The following is a 26,902-nucleotide window of genomic DNA, read 5'->3' as shown; positions in this document are numbered from 1 at the left end:
AAAGGACGTTATGTGGTGCATGATTGTGTGTGTGTGTGTGTGTATATATATATATATCTCACATGTAGACCTGTGAGCAGTATACCTGAAAATACAACCACCAATGATTTCTAAAAGATGATGACTTTGGAGTCCATAAGATTGGGGTTCAAATTTTGGTTCTCTTTATTTCTGTGTGTCTTTGGGCAAAATAATACAAACTCTTATTAAGTTTCAGCTCAGTCATTTGTATATACAAGGAGGATATTAATACCTACATAATAGATTGAGATAATGTATGTAAAACATTTAATAAAAGTGCCCAGCATGCAAAAAGCACTCAAGAATGCTACTAGAAAATCTATAGTTATAGTACTCACAATTCATTCACTCATTCATCTATTTATTCTTACCCTCACCCTCTGGTAGTTGGAATAGGTTATACAATATAACTAGAAGCCATGGTGCTTACTTATGTTTAAGAGAATGGGGAATAACCTGTTAGGTTCTGTTTTCAGCAAGATCTTAATCACAATCATTGCCTTCTAAAGTTGCGCTGTCATAGGACTATTATTAGCAAACAAGGGGAAGAGGGGCACAGCCATAATACCTCTGAACTACTTTAATAAAACGCTGCATTCCATCCACAGCCCCAGATTCTGAGCAAATCTTGATCTTCAGTATTTATGGGCAGATATGCAGTAGGAATATTGGCCCTGAGTTCAGTTTGGACCAGGCCAATTCACAGCGTATGGTGTGCTAGATCTCCAGCCTGTGTTTTCCTGGCAGTTCAGGGGAGTGAAAGTGATGGAGGTATACCACATATAAAAATACCTCCCGGGCCCCAGGTCTGTTTTTGCAAAATCTTGGGAAGTGGCAAGGATGTAGAACCTAGAAATCCTAGCTGAGCCCTAAGGCCCCAACTCTGAGACATAGACTTAATTAAAAGCCTAATTGTATGATGGAGCTGGGACCACTCACTAACTTTCTGGCTCAGTGAGGACTGCCTCAGATAAGGAAAGAGTCTGAACTTGCAGGTGATTGGAAGAGCGGGGAGGAGGGTGGAAAAAGTGGACTCAACTGAGAAATGCTAAGGGAGAGCAGAGACTGGGTAACTGATTGGCGGACTGCTCATAAAGGAACATCCCATCACTTTAACGATATTCAAATAACTAAAAAGTAGATACACACAATCTGGCACTCCTCTAACACATCTCTGTGGAGGGACTTTATTTAGCAAATTAATGAAATTACCCAAACTGCTACTGCATGGCAGATTGGTATAGGGTGGTCACAAACTTCTAGGCAAAAAGCCTAAAATTCCCCTCCAAATTAACTTTTACTTCCCCTGATCACCTCTAGCATTATTTTTGATACTATAACCACAACACTTACAACATTCCACTTATAAAATTCCATTATTTTTTATATTCTATCTCACATCCTGTTCCATAAACCCTGCATCAGCATTTATCAAAGACTGGTCCAGGGACCACCTGCATCCAAATTACCTGAACCCAGCAACCTGAAACTTACACAATTTGGTGAGCTCACATTAGGGGAAAGAACACAATATTATGAATCAAAATTAGGTACAAGTGTGAATATTTATTTAGCATGAGAAAATAAATCATAAAAATTACTGGAGCCTTAGAAATTCAGGTCACTTGAAGAAATTCACCAATAGTCCTTGAGTAGATATGGTTCCTGGTGGAAATCTGGCTTCCCCATCCCACCTAAAATACTCTGTAACCCCCAGCAATTTTCAGCACTCACAGAGCTGGTGCAAGTGTGGGGCCTTAGCTTCACAGTGAATCTGCCTCTGCCTGAGATATTTGGTGAAACTGGAGAAGTCTGGTCCTCACCCCAATCACGGAATCAGAACTTGTGCAGGTAGGTTTGGTAATCTGCATTTCAGCACGTTGAACTCTGAGGACCACTGCCCTAGATAATAATAAAGTCTTTGAGGTCAGGAATCATGTCTGACTCACCCATGTCATTCCCTTCACAGATAGCAACTTCCCTTTGCATATTCCTAGTTCATAGCAGGTGCCCAGTAAATATGTTGAATTACAAAACTATGTGTTGGGTCTGAATTGTGTCTGCCCAAAATATGTGCTGGAACTCTAATCGCTATACCTATGGATGTAATCCTATTTGGGAATAGGATTTTCTTTTTTATGCTAACGAGGTCATATCAGTATAGAATGTGTCCTAAACCTAAGTACTTCTTCTGAGTTATGAAAAGAGCAGGGTAGACACCAAAGAAAGCACATAACAGGAAAGACAGGTGCAACCAAAGAACACTCGGGCTACTGACAAGGATATTCCCCTAGAGCTAATGCCCTAAATTTGGACTTCTAGCCTTCTAAGCTGAGGGAAAATAAATTTCAGTTCTTTAAAGCCACCCACCTGTGGTATTTTTGTTATAGCAGCACTAGAAAACTAAGACACCACTCTACAAGACCCTTGAAGGCAGAGACTAGGTTCTATCTTGCTATGAATCACTTCAACAGTTAGAACCATGTTTTATACTTATTAGGCCCTGAAACCCTGGTGGTGTAGTGGGTAAGTGCTTTGGCTGCTAACCAAGAGGTCAGTTCAAATCTGCCCGGTGCTCCTTGGAAACTCTACACGACAGTTCTACTCTGTTCTATAGAGTCGCTATAATCAACTTGACAGCAGTGGGTTTGGTTTTGGTTTTTGGTTAGGCCCTGAAGCAACAGTGGAAAAGACTGCTGTAAATCCATGAAATTTAGAAAACTATACTAACTTGTAAACCAAACCTAACTTTTTCATAAGAAATGGTATCACTTTTTTTAAGAGGGAAAAGAGAGTTGTCAAAGCACATTAAGCAAAACCAAATCCATTGCCATCAGTTCTGACTCATAGTGACTCTTTAGGGCAGAATAGAACTGTCCCATTGGGTTTTCAAGGCTGTTATCTTTATGGAAGCAGACTGCCTCATTTTTCTCCCGCACAGCAGCTGATAGGTTCAAACCACCCAACTTTCAATTAGCAGCCTAGCACTTAACCACTGTGCCACCACAGCTCCTTTTGTCAAAGCAGATACAGTGTTGAAAACTTTAAGCTGTATGTGGACATATATACATATACATGGAGCCCCGGTGGCGCAGTGGTTAAGAGCTCGGCTGCTAACCAAGAGGTAGGTAGTTTGAATCCACCAGCCGTATCTTGGAAACCCTATGTTTATCCTGTTCTATAGGGTTGCTATGAGTCAAAATCAATGCAATAAGTTTGGTTTTTTTGTTTGTTTATACATATATATATACACACACACACACACATACATATGTACATACACGCACATACATCTTTTCATACCTATTGTATAACTCAAGCACCACATTTAGGGTGTGCAGGAAGCAGAGTAATCATGTAAAGTGGCCTGTGAGAAATGAGAGCAGCAACTCTTCTGCTCCTCCCAGTGGTAACCACATAGGAATTAATCCAGTGGGGCCAGATTCTTACGAGAAATCTCTTAACTTTAAATGTTGTTGGTAACTAACGCAAATTTAAAAAGACATTGGGTTGACCAAAGAAACATGTCTGCAAGGCATCAAGATAAAAATCTCTAACACAGACAGTATTCATAGCAACATCAAAGTTAGAAACAAATACATTCTACAGCCTCTTAGAGAGTGATTGCTCCCTAACCATACTGTGAACTGATCAATAACACTTTTTAGACATTCATCTTTGAGCATATGCTCTCCAAGAATATTTGATTCACTGCTGAAGCCCCAATACCTATTACTCTACCTGGCATGGATTAAAACCATAATAATATTTGTTGAATAGCAGCATCTATCAACCATATAGATAAAATTCAAAAGCATATTTATTGGGTGAATGAAGCAAGCTGCAAAAGGATATATACAGTATGGTATCATTGATTTAAGTTTAAAAATCTATAACACAATATTATATACAGTCTATGGATACATATAAACATATATATATGAAAAAACATAAAGATATGAATAGAAGTGATAAAGACAAATTTAAACAGTGGTTAGCTCTAAAGAAGAGGATAGCAAGATTGTGTAGGGGTACGTAGAAGACTAACCATATTCACAATTTTTCTTTCTCAAGTTAGGTGTCAGGACATTGATGTTAATTATGTCCTTTTATGTCAAAAAAATAGCTCTTAAAAATTTCTTAAATAAGGTTTTTATTTTGGAATAATTTTAGATTCACAGAAAAGTTGTAAAGATAGTACAGAGAGTTCCCGTATACCCCTCACTGAGTTTCCCCCATACTATATTAGTTAATGTCTTACAATACCAACACCAAACCTGGTGCCGTCGAGTCAATTCCAACTCACAGTGACTCTACAGGACAGAGTAGAACCCCCCACAGGGTTTCCGAAGAGCAGCTGGTGAATTCCAACTGCCTGTCTTTTGGTTAGCAGCCAAGTTCTTAACCACTGCACTTCCATCTTACAATAGTAGGATATATTTGTCGCCTTTAACACACTGACATTAGAACATCACTATTAACTCCAGACTTCATTTGGATTGCATCAATTCTTCCATTAATGTTCTCCTTCAGTTCCAGGATTCAACCCAGGGCACCACATTGCATTTAGTTGTCAAACCCCCCAGCCTCCTCTGATCTGTGGCAGTTTTCAGTTTTTCCTTGTTTTTCATGACCTTGATAGTCTTGAAGAGTGCTGTCCAGTTATCCTGTATAATATCCCTATCTGGCTACTTCTTCTGCAGTTTTTGCCATAATTTGACTGGAATTATGGATTTTTTGGAAAGAATACCACAGGGGTGAAGTGCCCTTGTCATCACATTAGGGATACATGTGATCTCCATGATATCACTGGTGATGTTAATTTTCATCACTTGGTTATGATAGTGTCTACCAGGATTCTCTACTGTAAAGTCACCAGGTTTTTGTTTTTTTCCTTTCAGTACTCTATCCTTTAGAAGAGAATTTAGACCATTCTCAAAAGAAAAGAGAGGTGTAAGAATTAAGCTCCAACTCTGTAGTAGAGAGTATTTGTGAATGTGTAATTTTTTTAAATTTTTTAAAAAAGACAATTATTAAATATAGCATAAAGAGAACAGGAAATATAAAGAGTGAGAAGAATTACACCCCTAGAAATATCCAAAGCTTTTCTGTGGCCTCTGGAGACAACAGTTTTTATCTCCTATAAAAAAAAAAAAAAAATTTTTTTTTTTTATGCTTAGGATAAATACACAAACACATTCAAAATGTCAAAACAGTCTCTTCTATTAGTAACTTCTTCCTTTAATTGTTAAAAAAGAGTAAGAAAATTTTCTAACAGGTTTCCATACTTATATCTGCTTTAATAGAAATATAATAGTGGTTCTATTTAAAGAAAAATTTTCCCCAAAAGCATTTCACTACCTATTATGTTCAAAAGAATGGACTGGCACTGTGAAAATTTTCTTCTAAAAATGCACAATATTTACTACCTGCCCACCAAGGACACTATAATCTGGTATAGGGAGAGAAAGTTGAGTAATCTGAAGACAAGTGCCGACAGCACAAGTCTCAGTAGATTTATTACCATGAGAGAAATACTAATTCAGTGGTAGATGGATTTAGAAGAAGAAAAAATGGAATCCAGCTGAGAGGTATCTGGTGAGGCTATGCTCATGGCATATCACCTCCAGGAAATTTCCCTTGTCTTTTTCAATGGGACATAATACCTGAGATTTGGGGTCTTGATCAATTTATGTTCTACAAAAGAAGACATCCATAAGAAACAAAAATAGCACTGCTAAAAAATACCACCAATGGCAGAGTTGAAAGGAGGAAAAGCAAACTAAAATCACATACCCAAGAAAAAGACAAAGATTAAAATCTTCGCTGCATCAGTCTACTGCTCAAATAACTGGAATGACTCCTACTGCTCGTCAATCCACTCCTTGGTTCTATGCCAATCAGTGTTATCACGCATCCCCAGTCTCATTACTCACTAGTCTCAACACGGCCCAAACTCTTCTATTAATTCATCTGCTTGTTCTGCTACGCTCACAGCTTCCAAGAATGGGGGCTTCTTGCCCTGTGTATTAGATAGGGCACTTTTCATTAAAAGTAACATACAGGTAATCCCCACTTTTAGAAAGTTAGCTTTTACGGAAGACCTACATTAGTACCTGTATTCATTAAACAAAAGAAACCTAATGAAGGTTTTTGCTTTTGAGAAAACAGCATTCAGCAGGACAGCCACACCAGTTCTCACTCCTCCTGAGCAAGACAGACTCTCAGTAAAGTGTCCATGTCAATGCATTCTTCACCCATTTTACAGAGCGACTTGGCCAAGCTCCTGCTTTCAAACTCCTCTGCCCTGATTGAATAACCTAGCCACATCCAATCAAATGCCTGCATTTACTATATGTTAGTGTTATTTTAGGTCTTATGTGTTGCGAATCTGCTGCAAAAGACTTCATTAAAGTGTTAAAAAGCAAAGATGTCACTTTGAGACTAAGGTGCACCTGACCCAAGCCATGGTGTTTTCAATTGCCTTATATACATGCAAAAGCTAGACAATGAACAAGGAAGACCCAAGAAGAACTGACGCCTTTGAATTATGGTGTTGGCGAAGAATATTGAATATACCATGGTCTGCAAAAGAATGAACAAATCCACCTTGGGAGAAATACAGCCAGAATGCTCCTTAGAAAGATGGCAAGACTACATCTCACATACTTTGGACATGTTATCAGGAGGGATCAGTCCCTGGAGAAGGACATCATGCTTGGTAAAGTAGAGGGTCAGTAAAAAAGAGGAAGACCCTCAACGAGATGGATTGACACAGTGGCTACAATAATGGGCTCAAGCATAATGATTGTGAGGATGGCGCAGGACCAGGAAGTGTTTTGTTCTGTTGTACATAGAGTCACTGTGAGTCGGAACCAACTCAGTATCACCTACCAACAACAGCGATGTGTTATTTGGCAGGTTATTTTTTGGGTCTGGGATAGCTCAAATTTTTTTCCCATGTAAATTAATGGTAATCAATTCTTCTCTTTAAGCCACTTCAGCTTATAAAAGGCTTCATAGGAACACTGTAGTTTTGGATAGCAGGGAAACTTATATACTCAATTTAAATTAAAAAAAAAAAAAGATGTGGGAAGGATGTGTATTAGCTCACAAAACTGAAAATTCAGGGCACATTCAGGACACTGTCTCTTGCTCCTGGTTCTAATTTTCTCTCTGGATGCCTTATTCTCAGGTAGCTCTCTCCCTTTATGGTGGTCCCTGGCAGCTCCAGGCACATAGCCTCACAGCCTAGCAACTCCACCAGGAGAACTTCTTTTTTCCGGTTGTTCCTATCAAAGCCCCAGGATTGAGTCTCATTAGTCTGGTTTGGATCTCATGTCCATCTTTGAACCTATCACTGTAGTCAAAGGAGGAATGTGCACATTGTCAAGGTCTGGATCACATGCTCACTCCTGATCTTGTGAAGAAGGATAGCAACTATATTCTAACTGAGAGATTGGAGAGTCGTGATTCTCCAAAGGAAAACAAAGATTCTTATCACAAGAAGGCAGAATGGATACCCAATGGGCAAAAACAATTGCATCTACCTTACCCATCTTGTGCCATTCCCCCAAGTAAAATTCATGAATTTTTCTCATTTACGTCCTTGGACTACTCAAGTCTCTGTGCTATTTCTCATGGAATTTGTCACATTCTCTGCCACTTGTAAAGTTATATCTACCTTTCAATAACCTGTCCACATGTCACCTCTTTTGTTAAGACTCCCATTAATGCCTGAGTCAAGTTATTGGTCTAAGATTCCATAACATGCACTTGTTCCTCTATTCCCTATGTATTCCATTCTATCACATACAAAAGTGATTTGTGTAATATAAGTTCTTTCAGGGAAGAGAAGGTGCCATGTTCACCTTTGCTTTACTTGTCCCCACCAAAGTGTCATCTGCAAAGGAGTCATTTGATAAGCATTTGCTGAGTTAGAGACAACCCATATTCTTTCGGTACCAAAACCCCTTCCTGTATTAATTCTCTGCCTTCCCTTTTCCTTAAAATCTTCCCATCAAAGAATCTCACAGGGATGTGCTACTTGGATGACTTAAAATCATGTTAGATAACTGAAAATTTAATTGCTGTAAACCAAGAATTTACTGGAAATTCCAGTGGAACAAGATTTCTTTGGCAGAACCCAAATTCAAGTACACGTCTAGTCCCTAAACTGACAGAACCTGTATCTTCCTTCATGATCCTAAAAGCCTAGCTGGTCCCCAGAACTATATAAAGATGGTCTCATTTTATTCCAAAGGCTTCTATAACTGCCTTTTCTAAGAGCCAGCCCTTACTGGATTTGAGGCTAAAATGCTACTTGGGTAATCCAGAAAGCCCAAGCAAAGCACTTGGTTTATAGTGGCTTGATGGCTGGCACTATTACTCAAGAAGAAAAAATTATAAGTTTCATTGGGAACACTAAAGAAGACCAATATAAATGAAGATACAACCGTGTTCATGACATAAAAAGCTAGAATACTGAAGATGTCATGCTTCTCCGTACTGATCTATAGATTCAATGAAATTCCAATAGAAGTCGACACAGATTTTTTTCATTGAACTTGATAATCTGATTCTAAAATTTGCACAGAACATCGAAGGGCCAAGAATAGCCATAATATTCCACAAGAAAAAGAACAAGGTTGGGGAAATTATTTTAGCAGGTATGAAGAATTATTTAAAACCTACCGCAATTAAGACAGGGTGGTATTGTTAGAAAGAAACAAATTAACCAATAAAGGATCAAAATAGAGAGCACAGAAAGAGCCCCAAACATATTGGGAATTGTGATTCACAACAGAGCTGGCATTGCAGCTTTTTAAAAAGGATGAATAATGAATGGGGCTGGAATGGTTGATTTTTCATATGAAAAACCATGGAACTGAATTGTTATCTCCTACTAAAAAAAAAAAAAAAAATTTTTTTTTTTTTCCACTAAACACAAAAATCTGTGCTAGGTGGATTACACACTTAAATGTAAAAGGCGCTACTTTAAAACATTTAGAAGAAGGTACAGAAGAATATCTTTAAGATCTCAGGGTAGGGAAGGATTTCTTAAACAACATGCAAAAAGTAAAATATAAAAAGGAGAAGGGTAATCCCTCCACAATAAAATCAAGAATTATTGTTCATCCAAATATACCTTAAAGAGACTAAAACGCTAAACAACAATAGAACAAAATGCTAGTATCCAGGATTGGGTTTTGGATTTTTTGTTTGTTTGTTTGCTTTTTTTGTTTTGTTTTAATCCCATAGAAATACTGGAAAGAAGCACAAATAGGAATGTAACGGAAAAATAAATACTAATGGCCAATAAATATGTGAAAGATTTATCCACGTTTTTAGTTATCGGAGAAATATAAATTAAAACAGCTAAGTATTATTTTACGCCCACCAGATTGGTAAAAAATTAGTAGTCTGACAATACCAAACTTTCAGGAAGTTATTATTAATACTCTAGAAAATTATTGATATTACCTAGTAAAATTGAAGATGTTCATTCCTATGATTTATAATTCACTCCTAGTAAAATAAGTCTTTTGAAAAATTACATCTTGAAGCATGCACGTGAATATTGATAACATCACTATTAGTATAGTTAAAAACAAAACTCCATTGACAGTCAAATGTATTAATAATGAAATATAGTATATCCATGCAATGAAGTACTATACAGCAGAGTAAATGAACAAAGTACAGCTACACACATTGATATGAAAAATCACATTAAGTGAAAAGAACAAGTCACATAAGAACACATACAGTATAGTCCCATTTATATAGTACAAAAGCTAAAAGTTGTGTATGTTTTAAAGATACACATGTATGTGCTAAAACTTTAATAAAAGCAAGGAAACATTTAGTCACCACTTGGAAGAAGAGAAGAGATGGACAGTGGAGAGAGGTACTAAGGGTTTTCAAAAGTATATAAAGTTCTAACACTCAGGGAAGAGGGCGGAAGCTAGCTTGGGGCCTTGGAGGAACAGCAAGAATAATCAAGTGCCTGTAAAAGAGTGAACATGCAAAGAGTGATAGGGAACAAAGTCAGAGAGGGAGGCAGGCTCCTGATCATGCAAAGCCTTCTAAATCAAGGGGAAGAGTTAGGATTCCATCTTCAGTCTAATGAGAAGACCCTGGAAGGTTTTGAGTTAGAAGTAGTGTGATCTGATGTTTGTTTCTTAAAGGCTCACTCTGACTATATGTAGGATATAATTGCATAGGAGAAAGACTGGACCTTGGAGACCAATTAGGAGGCCATTTCAGTAATACACGCAGAGATAAAGGTGTCTTGGCCAAGAGTGGATCTGAAGGTAATGAAAAAGTGATTGAATTTCAAGGTAGAGGATTCGCTGATTATAGGATTCATGTCGCGATTGAAAGCTCAGGGTCAAGTATTACCTTTGGTGTTTTGAGGAAAGCAACTGGATAAATGGAAGTCGTGTTTATTGATGTGGAGAAAACCAAAGGATGAGAAAATTGGGGGATGAGTAAAAATCAAGAATTCTGTTACCTTGAGACACTTATTAGACAAACGATTTATATGTTGAGTATGCACTTGGATATAGAAGTCTGGATCTCAGATGGGAGGTCAGGACATATGCCACATTTATTAGTCCTAAGGCACACTTTTTTTTTTCATATTTTAACATTTTTGGAATTGGGACATGTCTTACGATCAATGCTGTCTTAAAACGACCATTGTTAACATTTTTATTCTTCCTTCATGGTGTATAGTAATGATACAGCTTACACTCAATGGCATCTTAGATTCAATGGCTTACAGAACATTTGGAAGACATAAGAATATAGATGACATTAAAGCCAGAAGCATGAAAGATCACTCAAGAAGTATGTGTGGACAGAAGAAAGAGGACCAAGGATAAGACCTCAGGGATGTAACAGGAACTGCCAACGTAGACTAGAAAGTATGTCCAGTGAATCAGGAAAAGAAACTAGGAGCACATGTTGTTGTTAGCTGACCTCAGGTCGGCCCTCGACTCATGGTGAACCCATGCACAATAGGATCAGACCATTGTGATCCATAGGGTTTTCACTGGCTGCTTTCAGAAACAGACACCAGGCCTTTTTTCCTACTTTGTTTTAGTCTAGAAGCTCCACTGAAAGTTGTTCAGCATCACAGCAACATGCACGTCTCCACTGACAGATGAGTGGTGGCTGCACTTGAGTTGCATCGTATGAGAATCGCACCCAGTCTCCTGCATCGGAAATTCTACAACTGAACCACCACTGCCCTGAAAATAAATTTTTTCGAAAAGGAAGGAAGGAGTAATCAGCTGTGTCAAATGCAGCTAAAAAGACAAACAATGAAGATTGAGATGAAGAACCCAAAAAAAAAAAATGAACCCCTAGTGCCCTCCTCAGGAATGTTTCAGAAGATTGCAGGGACAAAAGCCTGATTGAAGTAGATGAAAGAAAAAGGAAGGAGAGAGCAAGGGGAGCCGAAGCACTCCTTAAATCATTTATTAAATTTATTGTTCTTGGTTTTGGTTTTGTTTGTTTGTATGTTTTCTTATCCCAACTAGGATATAAGCTCCCTTAAGGCAAGGATCTTCATTTTGTTCACTTTTATATTCCAAGAACTTAAAATAGGATGAGGTGTTAAATAAATATTTATTGAATTGAACTGAGTTATTTCAGAACTTTTGCTAGCCCAGAGAAATAAAGCAATAGGAAAGTTTAGTAGTCTTTTATGTGGAAACTGAGTGGGCATTCTGGCAGCTTTCTACCACAGGATAAACCAGCAAATAGAAGTTACGGTAGGGCAGATTTGAACTCAAAATAAGAGGAGCTACTTGTTTCTTTAAATATCCCAGCACTAGAGGAGGCTGCCTTTTGGAGTGGGTAGTGAGCTTCCTATAGCTGGCTCAAACAGATAATAAGCTATAAAAGTATACCAGAGAATGCTAGATTTTTGGAGATGAGGGAACTACATGACAGAAAATTGAACTGAAGTCCCTTCTAACTTCAAGAATTTTTTTTTTTTTTTTTTTTTGTCACTGTAATTTTTAAATCCCAGATTCATCTCATTCCCTCACCTGGGGCATTCTGAGCCATCCTTCTCTGCTGGGGAATGCAAATGTATAAAATTAAAATCAGAGCAAAATATAATTAAAAAGATAACTTTGACAATTAAAATAATTTTATGCATTTGAACACCAATTTTAATTATTTATGAACAAATTCTCTATTGTGCTAACATGTAATTGAGAATCCCTTTTAGAAAAAAAAAAATGCCAAAAGAGGCATTAAGTTATATTTGGAGAAGTATACAGTTGCATCCGTTTGTAATACAGTATATCGCAGCCTTTATTGTATGAGTCTCCTAATTATTTCAGGGACAAATCAACTATATTTCAAAAAACTTTTGCTGCTATTTCAATAGTTCATGGAGGAAAAGGGAAAATCCCATGACTGAGCTTCAATAGTAGTTTATTTTGTCCTGTGTCTGAAGCAGCCAGGATAATTGCAGTGAGATTTTGAGCGTCAAATAATATCTCACAAATTTTTATTTAAACACTATTAAATAACATTAATGCCCTAAAATACCATTTAAACAAAATGGAACTTTTCACATGATTAATGTAAAGCACAATAAACGTTATCAAATCGTCCTTGGATTCTGAAATATGTCCTATAGCATGTTGTAACCAATCTGCTCAGAAATCCTTCTGCTGAATTTTCTCTGCAGGCTGGCTGCAGAGGCAGGAATAGGTTAATGAAATGCATGCATGGAATGAAAAAGCAAATTATAAGTGGTAATTCTGCCACTAAACCTTCGAGAGGCTGGGGGGAAATAGGAAAATAAAGCTAATCTTATTTCATTTTTCTTTACATACTCAAAATGTCACCTCATAAATCCCATTTTCTGTTTCCATAAATAATCTGTGTTAGAACTATTGTTTATTAAAAGTTTTGCTGCTATACGGATAACTTAAAAAAAAAAAAAAAAAACTACCCCCAAACCTGTACTATGGGCAAATATCCAACAATTTCACATTCATGGTCTAAAATTTTAATTTAAATTCCCTTCATTTCCTTACAAATCAAGGTGGTGAACTATGTAAAGGAACTATGTAAATATCAGGACCTTGAACTTTGGTACAAGAACTTCCCTCAAAATATATTTATATGAACCACCAAATAATTCAGAAAATTTTCCTACTGAAATCCTGCTTCTAGCTAACAACATTTTATTCTTTAGACTTTCTTTGAAGGTCCATAGACTCGTTTGGATTTTTAGGCCAGAAGATTAATAATGTACTATAAATTTGAGTCTGCCATTATATTATAAAATAAATTTGGAATTTGATATACTAAAAAACCCACTGCCGTCAAGTCAATTCGGACTCATAGCAACCCCGTGGGACAGAGTAAAACTGCCCCGTAAGGTTTCCAGGGCTGTAATTCTTTACAGAAGCAGACTGCCACAACTTTCTCCTGCAGAGCAGCTGGCGGGTTAGGAGTGCTGAACTTTTGGTTAGCAGCCGAGCACTTTAATCACTATGCCACCAGGGCTCCTTGGAACTTGATACACAGGCTCCTATATTTAAAATATCTAGGAATACATTAAATAATGAATTAAAAGCATGTCATCTATAATTTTAAATATACAAAGAACACGGATATCTAGATGCTAAAATGAATACTAAAATGTAGGATGTATAAAGTTAAGAACTCTGCAGTGTTTGTGATATTGATGTAGTTTGTATCTTTTATTTAGAACAAAATAAGGACTCTTAGAAAGAAACACTGAATGATCAATTACAATTCTTCAGAAATATAACAGAGATTTAAATAACTGAAAACAAATTATCATCTGAAATAGATCCAATACATTCTTATGTTCCTCTTGAAAAACCTTCTTCTTTCCTTGTAGAGCACTGAGTCATACTCACGCAGCCTCTGCACACTGGTCATTCATTTTCCACTTAAAGTTTAAGAATATGGGAGAGATTTGGTATTACCATAATCTTTTCATCTAGATCTTTGTAAAAATCTTGATTCTGTGTCTATATATAAACCTAGTCAGTATCAACTCAGAAAATATAAATGAAATTTCTTTTAAAACACACTAATCTTTAAACCTTAAGCCAAAAATATCTCCTGCAGCCTTCTTAAAACCAAACAATAATTTAGCTTAACTTTTTAGTAAAGCATGTCTGCCTTGAGCACCATGCTTTTTTAACAGCTATCTATATGGGATCAAGTTAACAACAGCAACTCAAAAGATTAGCCAGGAAACTTAAGGGGCAGTGAGTTTATGTTAATGGGAGAGGGCCAATTTGTAAAAGGAGGGCAAGGATGGTTGCACAACTCGAAGAATGTACTCAGGGTCACTGAACTGTACATGTAGGAACTGTTGAATTGATGTACTGCTGTGTATGTTCCCAACAACAATAACAAAAAAAATTATTAAAAAAACATATTAGCACCTTCAACTATGCTTTCTAATATTTACACTGTAAAGCACAAGCTCTTTAATATGTGCAACTCCCAAAAAAAAAAAAAAGGTTTTAAAAGATATTTGAGTTGTGTCAGAGGTCTTGAGAGCCTTCCGCAGAGGGCTCCAGATCCCCCTAACAGAGTTTTAAGAGCCTTTTTTTTAATCACAGGAACTTTCACGCTAACACCTCTAACACTCAATGAAAGACAATAGCCATATTGTGACAAAAACCATTTGTCTTTATTTTTGTATTAAGTAACTCTTCCACTTGAAGCCTAAGAGGTTTATTTTTATATTTCTGAGCAGGCTTGCAAATCCTTTAGGAGAAAAAATATATGTATATTAACACAATCCACATAAATGACCTTAAGTAGAGTTAGTTCACATTTCTCTACTGTGCTGCTAACCACCTTCATATTAATAGGCAAATGCATGTAATGAGAACAAGCTAGAGTTAGTTCACATTTCTCTACTGTGCTGCTAACCACCTTCATATTAATAGGCAAATGCATGTAATGAGAACAAGCTATCCATAGCAGCCATTAAGATATCATTTGATCCTGCAACACAATAAATACAGAGTTTATGCAAAGGGCTATCAGGCTTTCAAAAAACAGTAACTTGAGTTCTAAAGAGAGGCCATAGATCACCCACCTCTATGCGGAAACCTAACTCAATTCTTAAGAAAAGGTTAAAAATCACTTCTACCCGTAAACCATCATTTGAACCTGATTTCTCATTTGTACAAAAGAAAAACATTTTGAAGTCCGGCTTTTGAATTTATCATTTCAAAACAGGGCTCTGCTTAGGTTGGGGAGCAGGGGAGCAGAGGCCACGATGAAGAAAGAAAAAACTGGCTTACTTGACTTTTTAGCAGAGTCTTAAAAAAAAAAAAAAAAGACTTCCAAAAAACAACCACGTGTGTTTCTGTCGCATTGTGTACACTAAACTTTTTTAACCCAAGCTTTAAAAAAAGTCATTCTACATTATATTTCTACCCTTAAAACTGTCAAGACATATTTAAAGCTATCAACTTAAATATGACATACAACTGACTAACCACTTAATAAAAAAATGGCATGTACTATGTTTGCAAATGTAAAAAACTCCCATTTTTACAACCAATTTACCTGTAATATATACTAAAACAGGTTTATATATTCTGTTACAGCCAATAATGGTGTTGAAATGAACACCTGATAATTTGCAAATCAATCTATGTTTTGGGGTTTTTTTGTTTGGTTGGTTAATTTTTGTAGCAAATAATTGACTACAAAAACAAACCACAACAGAAAAATAGTCATCCATGTACTATCATTCATCTCACGGCAACTCTTGGCCCTTCCAAACTTTTTGTGCCTGCAACCCAAATCCCTGAAGCCCTAAGAGAGTTACCCTTTAAGAGAGAGACTTTTGTCTTTGTCCACAATCTGCAATACAGCAAGAGGGAAAAATGGATTCGGATCACCTGGGACCAAGCCCTGACTAGGTAAAATGGCTCATCTCTAAAATAGGCCTAACACCACCCAGCTTCCAGCATGGCCTAAAGGGTTAAATGAGATAAGGTATGGATGGGCAAATAATGGACAATCTATAACTTTGTTCCTTCCTTTTAAAATATGAATATATTCTGTAATATAAGCCTGCTATTCTTTTTTTGTTGTTTTAAGTAGGATTTAAGAAAGAAGCAAAGAACCAATACTTAAGTCATATTACACAGGTAGTCTCCCATTTACAACATATTCAAGTTACAATGAACTACACTTAAGATCATCCTTTTTATTTTTCTTTTTTGTATATCTATCATTAGTAATATATACTACATACAATGTTACAGCACGTATCTGTAAGTTTATAGGTAATGTATCCAACCCCCAAAGACAAATAAAGATCAGATTTATAAAGATACTGATAGTAAAGGCAATAATAATGAAATTAAAAAAAAAAAAAAAGGTATTAGATTTACATCAGAACCAACTTATGATGGAGTCGTTGGAATGGAACCTTGTAGTAAGTTGGGGACAACCTATAGTTTATAATAAGCGAAATCAGTACAACCTTACTTCAGAAACTGAGACAAAAGAGAAAATGGGTTCATTCTATCCTTCAGATTGAGAGATGCACCTACATGCCCAAGGGACTAAAGCCCCATTCCTCCCAATTTTCTCACCTTTTACATTTCTTATTTTTATCCTAAAGTCCTATCATATATTTTGTATATCCTATTCAGACAATTTATATGGATCGTTACTCCTGAAAACAAATGAGAAGGCATTAATTCCAACCTACAGAATCAAATAGAAGTGATTCATGTCTGAATACAATAAACAATTGGATTTTAAGCTATATTTTTCTTAATAAGTTACAGTTAAAGTATTAATGATGCATATAAAACAATGAAATAGCCAAAATACTCATATAAGATCTATTTACAAGCTCAAAATCATCACACTTAAAATAGAGATATGATTTTTTTCCTCTTTTGGTAACAGTTTTAATGTATTTCAAATATTCATTTTAGAAATACATAAATGCCAAAATTCAAATAACCTAGTTAAAATTATCACCAAATATATTAGAAATACATAAATGCCAAAATTCAAATAACCTAGTTAAAATTATCACCAAATATACATATATATATGTATGTATGTATTCAGCTATATAATCTGAGTATGTGAGTATTCTTTTTAGAAAACTTTAAGCTTTAAGGTATTCCTTTGAAACTCTTTTTAAGATATTTCTGTAATTAAGTTCCTACAATGTGTCACGAGAAAAATATGAATTTCTAATTTCTAATGGTCATAACAATTTTCAGTTTGAAAAACTTTTCACTACACATGTTAAGTTAATCATTAAAAAACTTATACACAGCTTCACTCCACCTGATTAGTAAAAACACTTACACAAGATACTACACATTTTGATAGCAAAGGTTTTTATAAAAACACTATTTTGAAAGTGTTCATTTTCTCTGTGACATGCATTGTTTCTCAGAATGATTCTTTTATTTTCTAGAGCTACATTTTTTGCAGAGAAAAAAATGTAATGCTTCTTCACCAAAATCACTGCTTTTATTAAAATAAATTAGCAGTCAGTATTGAGAAAGATATCTGTAACAAAAATCATCTGAAATTCTTAGTTATGCACTATATATGCCATATCAATATTCCTCCTATATATACTGGATTTTTGAAGTAAATCAGGAAGAACACAGCTTTGATTTAAAACAAGGTAAATCATCCTCATTTTATTCTTAAAGAGTAATCAATTTGTTTCTTTTTACCTAGAAACTAAATGCTTTATTATTATTCATTTGTTCACCAGCCGTAATTTAAGAAAATTTAAGTGTGCAAATTTATTTTACTAGGTAAAGGGTAAAAACATATCAAAAAAGTACAAATTGTGGTATTTTTATTAGAAAATTTAAAATAAATTATTCAACTACAAAATTTTTTTATTATAAATTGTTTTAAAATGTCTGTTTTTCTCTTGAATTCAATATGATTGACTTGAGCATGACATTAAGTAAAAAAAAAAAAAGGTAAAGCAGTCCTCCTGCCTGAAAGACTCCCTGAATAAAGAGAAAATTAGTTTTGGATTTTCCTCTTGATCAGATATGAAATATTCTGAAATGCCACCTCTATAATTTGATAAAAAGCTTGATACCCCCAAATGAAAATAGAACTCAGCACTTTCATTTTTCTGTCTCTAAAGGAACTTGAGTAAACTGATTTCAAAAAAAAAAAAAAATGAAAATCTCAGGCATAAAGGTGGCAGTAATGAAGCAAGCTTAAATATGCGCTGACCTTTGAAATGAACTGCAATCCGCGTTGTTTGGTCAAGGATCTGGCTGTGTTACTGTCTCCATCTATTTCTAGCATAGAAGATGTAGGTGTTGGAGCTGCTCTGCTCTCTGGTGGATGTTGACAGCATGGCTGCAAACACAGCAGCGCCAACAGAAACAGCTACACACCGTGGATCAGAAAAATTAACCACACAGCCGTCAAGAGACAGAACTACAAGCACTGATCCATTATTTTCTTAAAAACTCAAGAGCAAAACACACTACAAACCTGTCTCCATTTTCTAAAAGCAGTATACTGTGTGTTAAGAAGATCACTGCTGTTAGGAGGAGGATCTGAATTGACGATGTACAAATTATTAAATGATTTTAGAAATCATTAAGTCTCAGCTAGTTTTCTTAGGTGCACACACAGAAGAGAATATAGTCTCAAGAAACACCTTTTGAATTAAATACGTAATGGGGTTTTAAATAGCTGCCAATGTTCCTGGAGTGACATTTACTGTTTTTACTGTAGTTGTTTGTTTTTTGCTTTGGATAAACTCTTACTAAATCATTAGTTTACATAATATTGAAGGACATTTCTTTATACAGAATTCTTGAGGGTTTTAAAGGAGGAGTCTAAGCCACTTCAAAATATTGCCTTGTTCAGTCTCCTTTAGCTGTGAACCATCCAGAAGTCTGTGTCTCACTTTCATTTCAGAGCCTCAGTTTCATCGGCTATTATTTGAGCTGCCTTTGGAAACCTCCTTTTTTTAAGGAGGCAATATATGCAAAAACACTTTGAAGAACAATACAGCTACCATGATTTGAAATATCACCATTAAGTTAAGGAGAGAATATACACTGTTTTGCATTCCATCCCATAATCTATAAGCACTTTTAGATGAAACAGAAACACTGCATAACAAAATATAGCACGGATCTCCTGGTTCCAATTTTGGCAAAAATGTAGTCATCAAGTCAACAGGCATTGATTAAGGTCTGCCGCTGTGTTCAGCAGCAACCAGTATTAAAAGTGGTAGGAGATATGGTCCTTCCAGTCTTTGCAGAGTGTGGCATACATCCATAAAATTTAAAATGACACAAGTCAATAGACAATCAGTCATTTGAGCATGTGGTATGGCTGCATTTGAAATGACAGAATCAAATGCTGATATTGGAATAATCCTGGACAATCATTTCTCACTAGTATTTTCATTTCGATCACCCGTTCTAATCCCTTAACAGAAAAAAAAAGAAAATATTTTCCTGTTCAAAGAATACAAAACTCAAGTATATTGGAAGGTATAATTCTTAAAATTAACTATACTAAAGGAAAAATAAAAATGTATATATTCCAGCTCCCTGACCTAGCAATTTTTAACCTTAATAAAAAAGACTATTTCTATGCAGTAGGAACCAGAGATTTTGGTTGAGTTATGCCTCCTAGAGGGAGAAATTATAAGAAACCTGGATATAAAAAACGGATTTCTTTATGGTCTGGAAAAAAAAAAAATGCGTTTGAGGGAATTCTAAAGTCGGAAACTGTTTATAATATTTCCTTTCTCATTCAGCAAATTTTGGATTTCCAATGTATACCCTGGAAGTCACATCCCTCTAAATGAGTAGATAATATAGGCACGGTTTTTGTAAAGTGCCTTGTTGTACCTAAGTGCGCCCCAGGACATCTGGCACGCTTTATTCTGAAATGACGTTTACCCACAGAAACGCCATCAGCGGAAGATGTATGGAAAAGCTGAAGGTCTATTAAGGGGGTATGGGACAGCTGCATACATTCTGTAATCTGTATAAGGCCATGGAAATAACACAGCCATAGCCCATCTGTGGCTTTGGTTCACAGAGCTTTCAATAAAAATTCAAGATCAAACTTCACTTGTTAAGGAAAAGAAGAATGTTCAAAGAAAGTTGGTATTAATGGGCTCATATACAAAGGTCTGTCACTGTTACATTTTTTTTTCTTAATATAAAGTATCTTGTGGGATTTCTGTACCTTTACTAAATACTAATACTACATGTTCACCCCTTAAAGTTATTGGAAAAATTGCTTGTGGGGAACTACAATTTGTACTTTTATAATTCAGACCATTTGTGAATAGGTTTAAAACCCACAGAAGCACTAGGAAGGGGTAAGGCAGATGTTGTTCAAACTTCGCTATTTGGCCCTGCCAAATCCTTCATTCTGGACCTACAATAACCGGCCTATTCAGAACTCAATGTCTCTTAATAGAGATTACGAATCAAGCTGATTTATGTGGTAGTGTAGGAGGTGGGTCATTCTTTTTTTGGTGTGGTGTTTCTAAAGAAAGTTTGATCTCACAAAAGCTTCAGATTGACAGCTCCACAAAATAGAAATTCACAGAACAGAAGTATCACATGCTAGGGGGATATAGCCTCCCCTTATGCTAACCTGCCAATTCACAATTTCAACCTGCAGGCTCTGCCACCAAATGCAGGAGATTAATTCAGTCCCTGTGCCCCTTCAATCCTCTGCCAATAAGGAGGCCAATTAGTTTCAACTACACTGGTTAGTTTACTTCTGCCTTTATTTTTTTTCTAATGGGGCATTTTCCCTCCATCATCTGGATGATTTTGACCCCCAGTCCACTGCAGATTACTATGAAATGGCTGTCAATCACTAAAACCAAAGCCTAATGTGAACCATGGCCTGAGGTTGAAAGTTCAGTCACTAGCTATTGAAACCATCCAGCTCTCCACTGTAATGGGTTTTCTAGGAAAATAATAATAACAATAACAATATATTTAAAATCATATTTCAAGAATATTACAAATCTCTATTTTAAAATATCACAATCAGTTAGCAAGCATAGTTAGCCTCAGCTAACTTCCAGTATAAAAAAGTCATCAATTCCAAATTCTTATTAACTTATGTACACTTGTGTGTATAAATTGAATAAATTTATTTCAGAGAAGGCACATTTCAGTAAAAAATTAAAATACGTATCCTATGACATATGATTTAAATTTCATTTTAACCTATAATTTCCAGAAGGTAAATTCTCAGTAAGGCTAATAAAAATGAAATGTTAAAAAGAAAAGAACTTCAGAGAAAGTTGGGTTTTTTTTTAATTAAAAAGTGAAAGTATTCTATCCAAATCTGATGCCACTAATTCTAACATCTGAGCTTCAGAAGAGAGTGAGTATAGAGATGAAGAAAAGAAAAATGAATTGATGAATAATCCATGATTGATAGGACATATGTGTTTAGTTTTTGGTTTTTTCCCCCAGAAGTAGAAATAGATGAGTAATATTTTAATCCTTCGTTCTCAATTGTATCTGAGTAGGAACTAACAGAGCAGGTTTTAAGAGTAGGAAGAGGAACAAAGGGTCTGAGGCATCTGAGGGAAGAGTCTGTGCAATAAAGGAGGAAAGATCAAAGATGAGAGATTGATACTGAAGACTTTCCTCGTTAACATTTTCTTGGTGAATAGAGCATCTACTCTGCCTCAAGGATTCCACTGGGCAGAACTAATGGGGCTCTCCGCCCAAAATAAACGATGTTCTTCAAAGCAATATGCTGGCAATTCTAGATATAGATTGATACTATGATACTTGGAAAAATATAGCTGAGAAATTCAGATTTACCTCCACTATTCACAACTTTCCAGATTTGTAGTTTTTTCCTCTGAACTGTATATTCTGGGGTTCACACTAACTCCGCTTTTCTCTAATCTACCCCTAGAGGGCAGTGGAGAAGAAAGTAACATTGTGGTTTGAGGCTAAAAAAGGAGGGATCAGGGAGACTTCTAAAAAGAGACCAAACTAAAAATGCAGCATTTTTCAGGGACTCTCAGCCATTTTTACAGGCATAAATCTTCAAAACTACTTGAATCTGTTTAGAAATCAAGAAATTTAATATTTCCACTATCAAAAAAAAAAAAAAATCCCACTGCTATGGAGTTGAAGGACAGAGTAGAACTGCCCCATTGGATTTCCACTGGATTTCCAAGGAGCGCCTGGTGTTTTTGAACTGCCAACCTTTTGGTTAGCAGCCTAACGCTTAACCACTGCACCACCACGGCTCTATTTTTACTATAACGTACTACAAATGGAGCCCTAGTGGCACTATGGTTAATCACTCAGCTTCTAACCAAAAGGTTGGGGGTTCAAACCAACCAGCCACTCTCGCAGAAAAGATGTGGCAGTCAGCTTCCATAAAGATTACAGCCTTGGAAACCCTATGGGGCAGTTCTGCTTAAATCAGCTCAAGGGCAATGGGTTTTGGTTTTAGTACTAAAAATAAAGGAACCTGGGTGACACAGGGGTTAAGTGCTTGGCTGCTAACTGAATGGTGGATGGTTCAAATCCACCAGCCACTTCTTGGGAGAAAGATGTACCAGTCCGTTTCCATGAAGGTCGCAGCCTTGGAAACCCTGTGGGGCAGTTCTATTCTGTCTGTTGCTATGTGTCAGAATCAACTTGATGCCAACAATTTTTGGTTTGGTAAAGCAAACATATAATTACCAATACTTAGGACATCATCTAGAAAGTGTAAAGAGGGAGAAGTCCAACCAAAAATGTCACAAACACACATGCATTTACATGAATAGTATTGTTAAAGGAACTTGTTCAAAACTTTAAATAATACTGTCAGTATTAATACAAAGATCTCTAGATTTAAAATAACCATTGACAATCACTGATACTGTTAATACTATAACCCATTTAAAAAAAAAAAAAACACGGTTGCCATGGAGTCTGACTCACAGAGACTCTGTAAGACAGAGAACTGCCCCATAGGGTTTCCAAGGAGCAGCTGGTGGGTTAAAATTGCCAACCTTCTGGTTAGCGGTAGAGCTCTTAATCATTGGGCCACTAGGACTCCGTTAAATACTATAAGTCTGCTTTTATTTCTAGTTTCATATTTGTACAGTGCTGTGGAAACCCTGGTGGCACAGTGATTAAGAGCTGTGGCTGTTATTCAAAAGGTAGGCAGTTCAAATCCACCAGGAGCTCCTTGGAAACCCTATGGGGCCATTCTACTCTGTCCTAAAGGGTCGCTATGAGTTGGAATGGACACAACGGCAACAGGTTTGGTTTTTTTAGTTTTATACATATCTTAAATGTTTTTTGTTTTTTGTTTTTTTTTGCTGTTGTTGGTGAGTTTTTTTGGTTTTGTTTTTTTACTTTTTATTTTGAACTAATTTTAGTCTTACAGAAAATTACAAAAAAAAAAAAGAAAGAAATAGTACAGAGTTCTGTATACACTCACCAGCTTCCCCTGATGTTAACAATTATCAAAACCAGGATATTGACATTTGGATAATATTAACTAAACCACAGACTTTATTCTAGCTTCACCAGTTTTTCCACTAACACCCCTTTTTCTGTTCTAGAATCTGATCCAGGATTCTACATTGCATTTAGTTGTTATTTTTCCTTTGGCTCCTCCAAACTGTAATAATTCTTCAGTTGTTTATGAGCTAGGCACTTTTGAAAATAATTTATCATTTATTTTGTAGAATGTTCTACTTGGTTTTGTCCAATATTTTCTCAAGATTGGTATGAAGTTGTGAAGTTTGGCAAGATTACCACAGAAACAGAGGATCCCTGGTGTTGCAGTGGTTAAGAGCTCGGCTTCTAACCAAAGGGGCAGCAGGGAAAGATGTGGCAGTTTACTTCTGAAAACATTACAGATTTGAAAATCCTATGGGGTAGTTCTCCCCTATCCTGTAGGGTCACTACGAGTCAGAATCAACTCGGTGGCAATTGGTTTGGTTTTCTGGTTTATCACAGATATGATACTGTGTTCTTTTCCGTGAATCCTATCAAGGGGTTCATGTTATTGACATGTGTTATAACTGCTTATGTTAACCTTGATCACTTGGTTAAGGTGGGTATGTGAGGTTTTTTTGAGCTAGAAACTTATTTATTTTCTCTTTTACACCAAAATACATAGCCTTTTGGATTTATTTCAGAAGAAGAGCTTCCACACTATTAGCCAAAAAATGGAGTATCTGCTGTAGTAATTCAGTAATGTTTCTTGAGGAGTAATATGTATTAAGCACTATACTAGGTGCACTTCTTAAGGGAAAAAATAAGTTTTACTTAGTTAAATATCATTGTTTATATATATATATTCACTTTTTTTAAGACCTGAAAGTACTTCTTCCATATAAAAAAAAAAAAAAGCACATATATTCCCTCACATCATTGTTCATTTGCGTTATATCACTTAATTCATGATCTTTTTTGCCTGCTTGTTCTTCCAGACCAGCTCAGACCCATTCAGAACCAGGAAAAGGAGAAAAGAGAGCTTCATTTCATATTCTCTAATGTCCCTATGTGTGGTATGTGGTGTTGTTGCAATAGAATGATCACAGCTGGAGAGAACAGTTCAATAGGAAGTTGTGTTTACTTCAGGAGATCTCCAGCTCAAACTACAACAGTGGGTGGGTTCTGAGGACCCCAAAGTAACCCTCAGAGATGTAACGTGGATGTGGTATATCCATTCTGGAGTGCTGGAAAATCTGACAAGATTGCCAACAGATCCTTCAGGCTATGGTCGGCAACCACTGCCCTTTTTAGTCCTTACACTCAGTGTGTTTTCAGTGGAATCACTGCCTCCCCCCCCACCCATGCTCTTTATTGTCCACATCATTCTAATGTGATTCTGGAAACCTCGGTGGTGTAGTGGTTAAGAGCTACAGCTGCTAACCAAAAAGTCGGCAGTTCAAATCCACCGGGCACTCCTTGGAAGTTATGGGGCAGTTCTACTCTGTCCTATAGGGTCGCTATGAGTCAGAATCAACTTGACAGCAACAGGTTAATGTGATTCCACTGTGAAGCATGCCTGACCTACTACAATCTACATTAGAAAGAAGTAGTAGCTCCTCCCTTTACAGTACACATCACTTAACCTGTTCCATTATTCTAGGACTTATTTTTTGACATCCTTCTTCCTGACTATGCTATATAGGCTTCAATGGTATAGATATGAGACACATTCATATTTTTCTCCCCAGTGCCACTAAGCATTGTGCCTGGCACCTGTTGTACTCAATAAATGCTTGCCGTTGCATACGACTGTCCCTTGGTGACACAATTCAATCAATTGGGTTACTACAGAAGATTCTTTTAGCCCATGTGGGTAGAATAATACTGAAAGAAAATTCTGTTGAAACATCAAGTCATCTGAGGCTTCTAAAAGTAAAGATGAATAACTTTTCATACAATATTTCTTTTAATTTTTTTTTTCCCCTTCGAGCTTAATTTTAAAGTCCCACGAAAGCATAGCAGGCTTTGTTCCACTTGAGGTTCAATAAAAAATCAAGAATAGAAAGGATGAAAGGCAAAACTGATTTGCTTTAGCTACTAATTACAGAGGTTAACGAAAAATATGTGTTTCTTCTCTTAAGTACATCAATATACTTCACTAATCAGGTCAAAAGCTGGATTTGGCTACTCCTTAAATAGCTCTCGGCATTGTCTCCCTGTTGTGCTCTGGATGCTACAAATATGGAACTCGTCAAGTCTCTGCTCAGAAGAGAGGCGATAGCAAGGGCAGAAATCTTGGCAAGGGGAAAGTGAGATGCCTCAGAAGAATTCTGACACTAATTCCATAATTAAGGCCTTATGAGGTTGCTTTTACTCACAATTTAAGCTACATTTATAGTTATTATCATTTTTAAATCCAGTTCCAACTGAGGGAGAACTATAGTTGAAAGTGGGAAACCAGTTTTAAAGGCTTTTCATAGGGTTAGGCGTTTATAAGAAGTTTTGTTTTGTTTGAGGATAGGAGAGATTGTTGTAAGCCAAAAATCATGCATGGAGATACTAATTTGAATCTTTTTTTCCAATATCAAGGTTTTTCTTCTCAACCTATCTCTGATCTTCCCAAACTCACTCTCTTCCCTCTTCCACTGCATGGTCCACCCCTCCTCACCTACTCACCCATCCCCATCACCACAAGGCCCATTACTCATTCAGTTAAAATCACTCAATCTCAATTTAAAACATGGATGTCACTGAGAGCCCATTATGTACTAGCCACTGTTCCACATCCTGTAAGATAGTCTCCACATCCCATGGTACTTATAAATCTCACTGGTAAAAAATTTATCTTTCTATGCAATGAACCAGAACTATTAGACATGGATAATAACAGAAGGCTATGAGGAAACAGAAGCAGTAATCATTAAAAGAAATAACTCCCAGATTTAAAAGCCATTTTTTAATGAAGTGATCTAACACCTGTCAGTTTGTTGTACTGTGGTGGCTTGCATGTTGCTATGATGCTGGCAGGTATACCACCACTATTTCAAATACCAGCAGGGCCACACATGGTAAACAGGTTCCAGTGGAGCTTCCAGACTAAAACAGACTAGGAAGAGAGACCTTGTGATCTAGCCAAAATCAGCCAACAAAAACCTTCTGGATCACAACAAAATACTGTCTGACCTGCCTGCACTGTACACATCATCAGGAGGGAGCGATCACAGCAAGGGTGAGGGAGATCCTTGGTGAAGTGGACTGGCACAATAGCCACAACGATGAAGGTGAACACACCAGCAATCATGAAAATGATGCAGGACCAGGCAACATTTCATTCTGTTGTACATAAGGTTGCCATAAGTCAGAGTCGA

The sequence above is a fragment of the Elephas maximus genome, chromosome 1, assembly GCF_024166365.1.
Source record: "Elephas maximus indicus isolate mEleMax1 chromosome 1, mEleMax1 primary haplotype, whole genome shotgun sequence".
Classification (NCBI taxonomy): Eukaryota; Metazoa; Chordata; class Mammalia; order Proboscidea; family Elephantidae; genus Elephas; species Elephas maximus.
The sequence above is the reverse complement of the archived record's forward strand: the minus strand, read 5'-3'. Positions refer to the sequence as shown.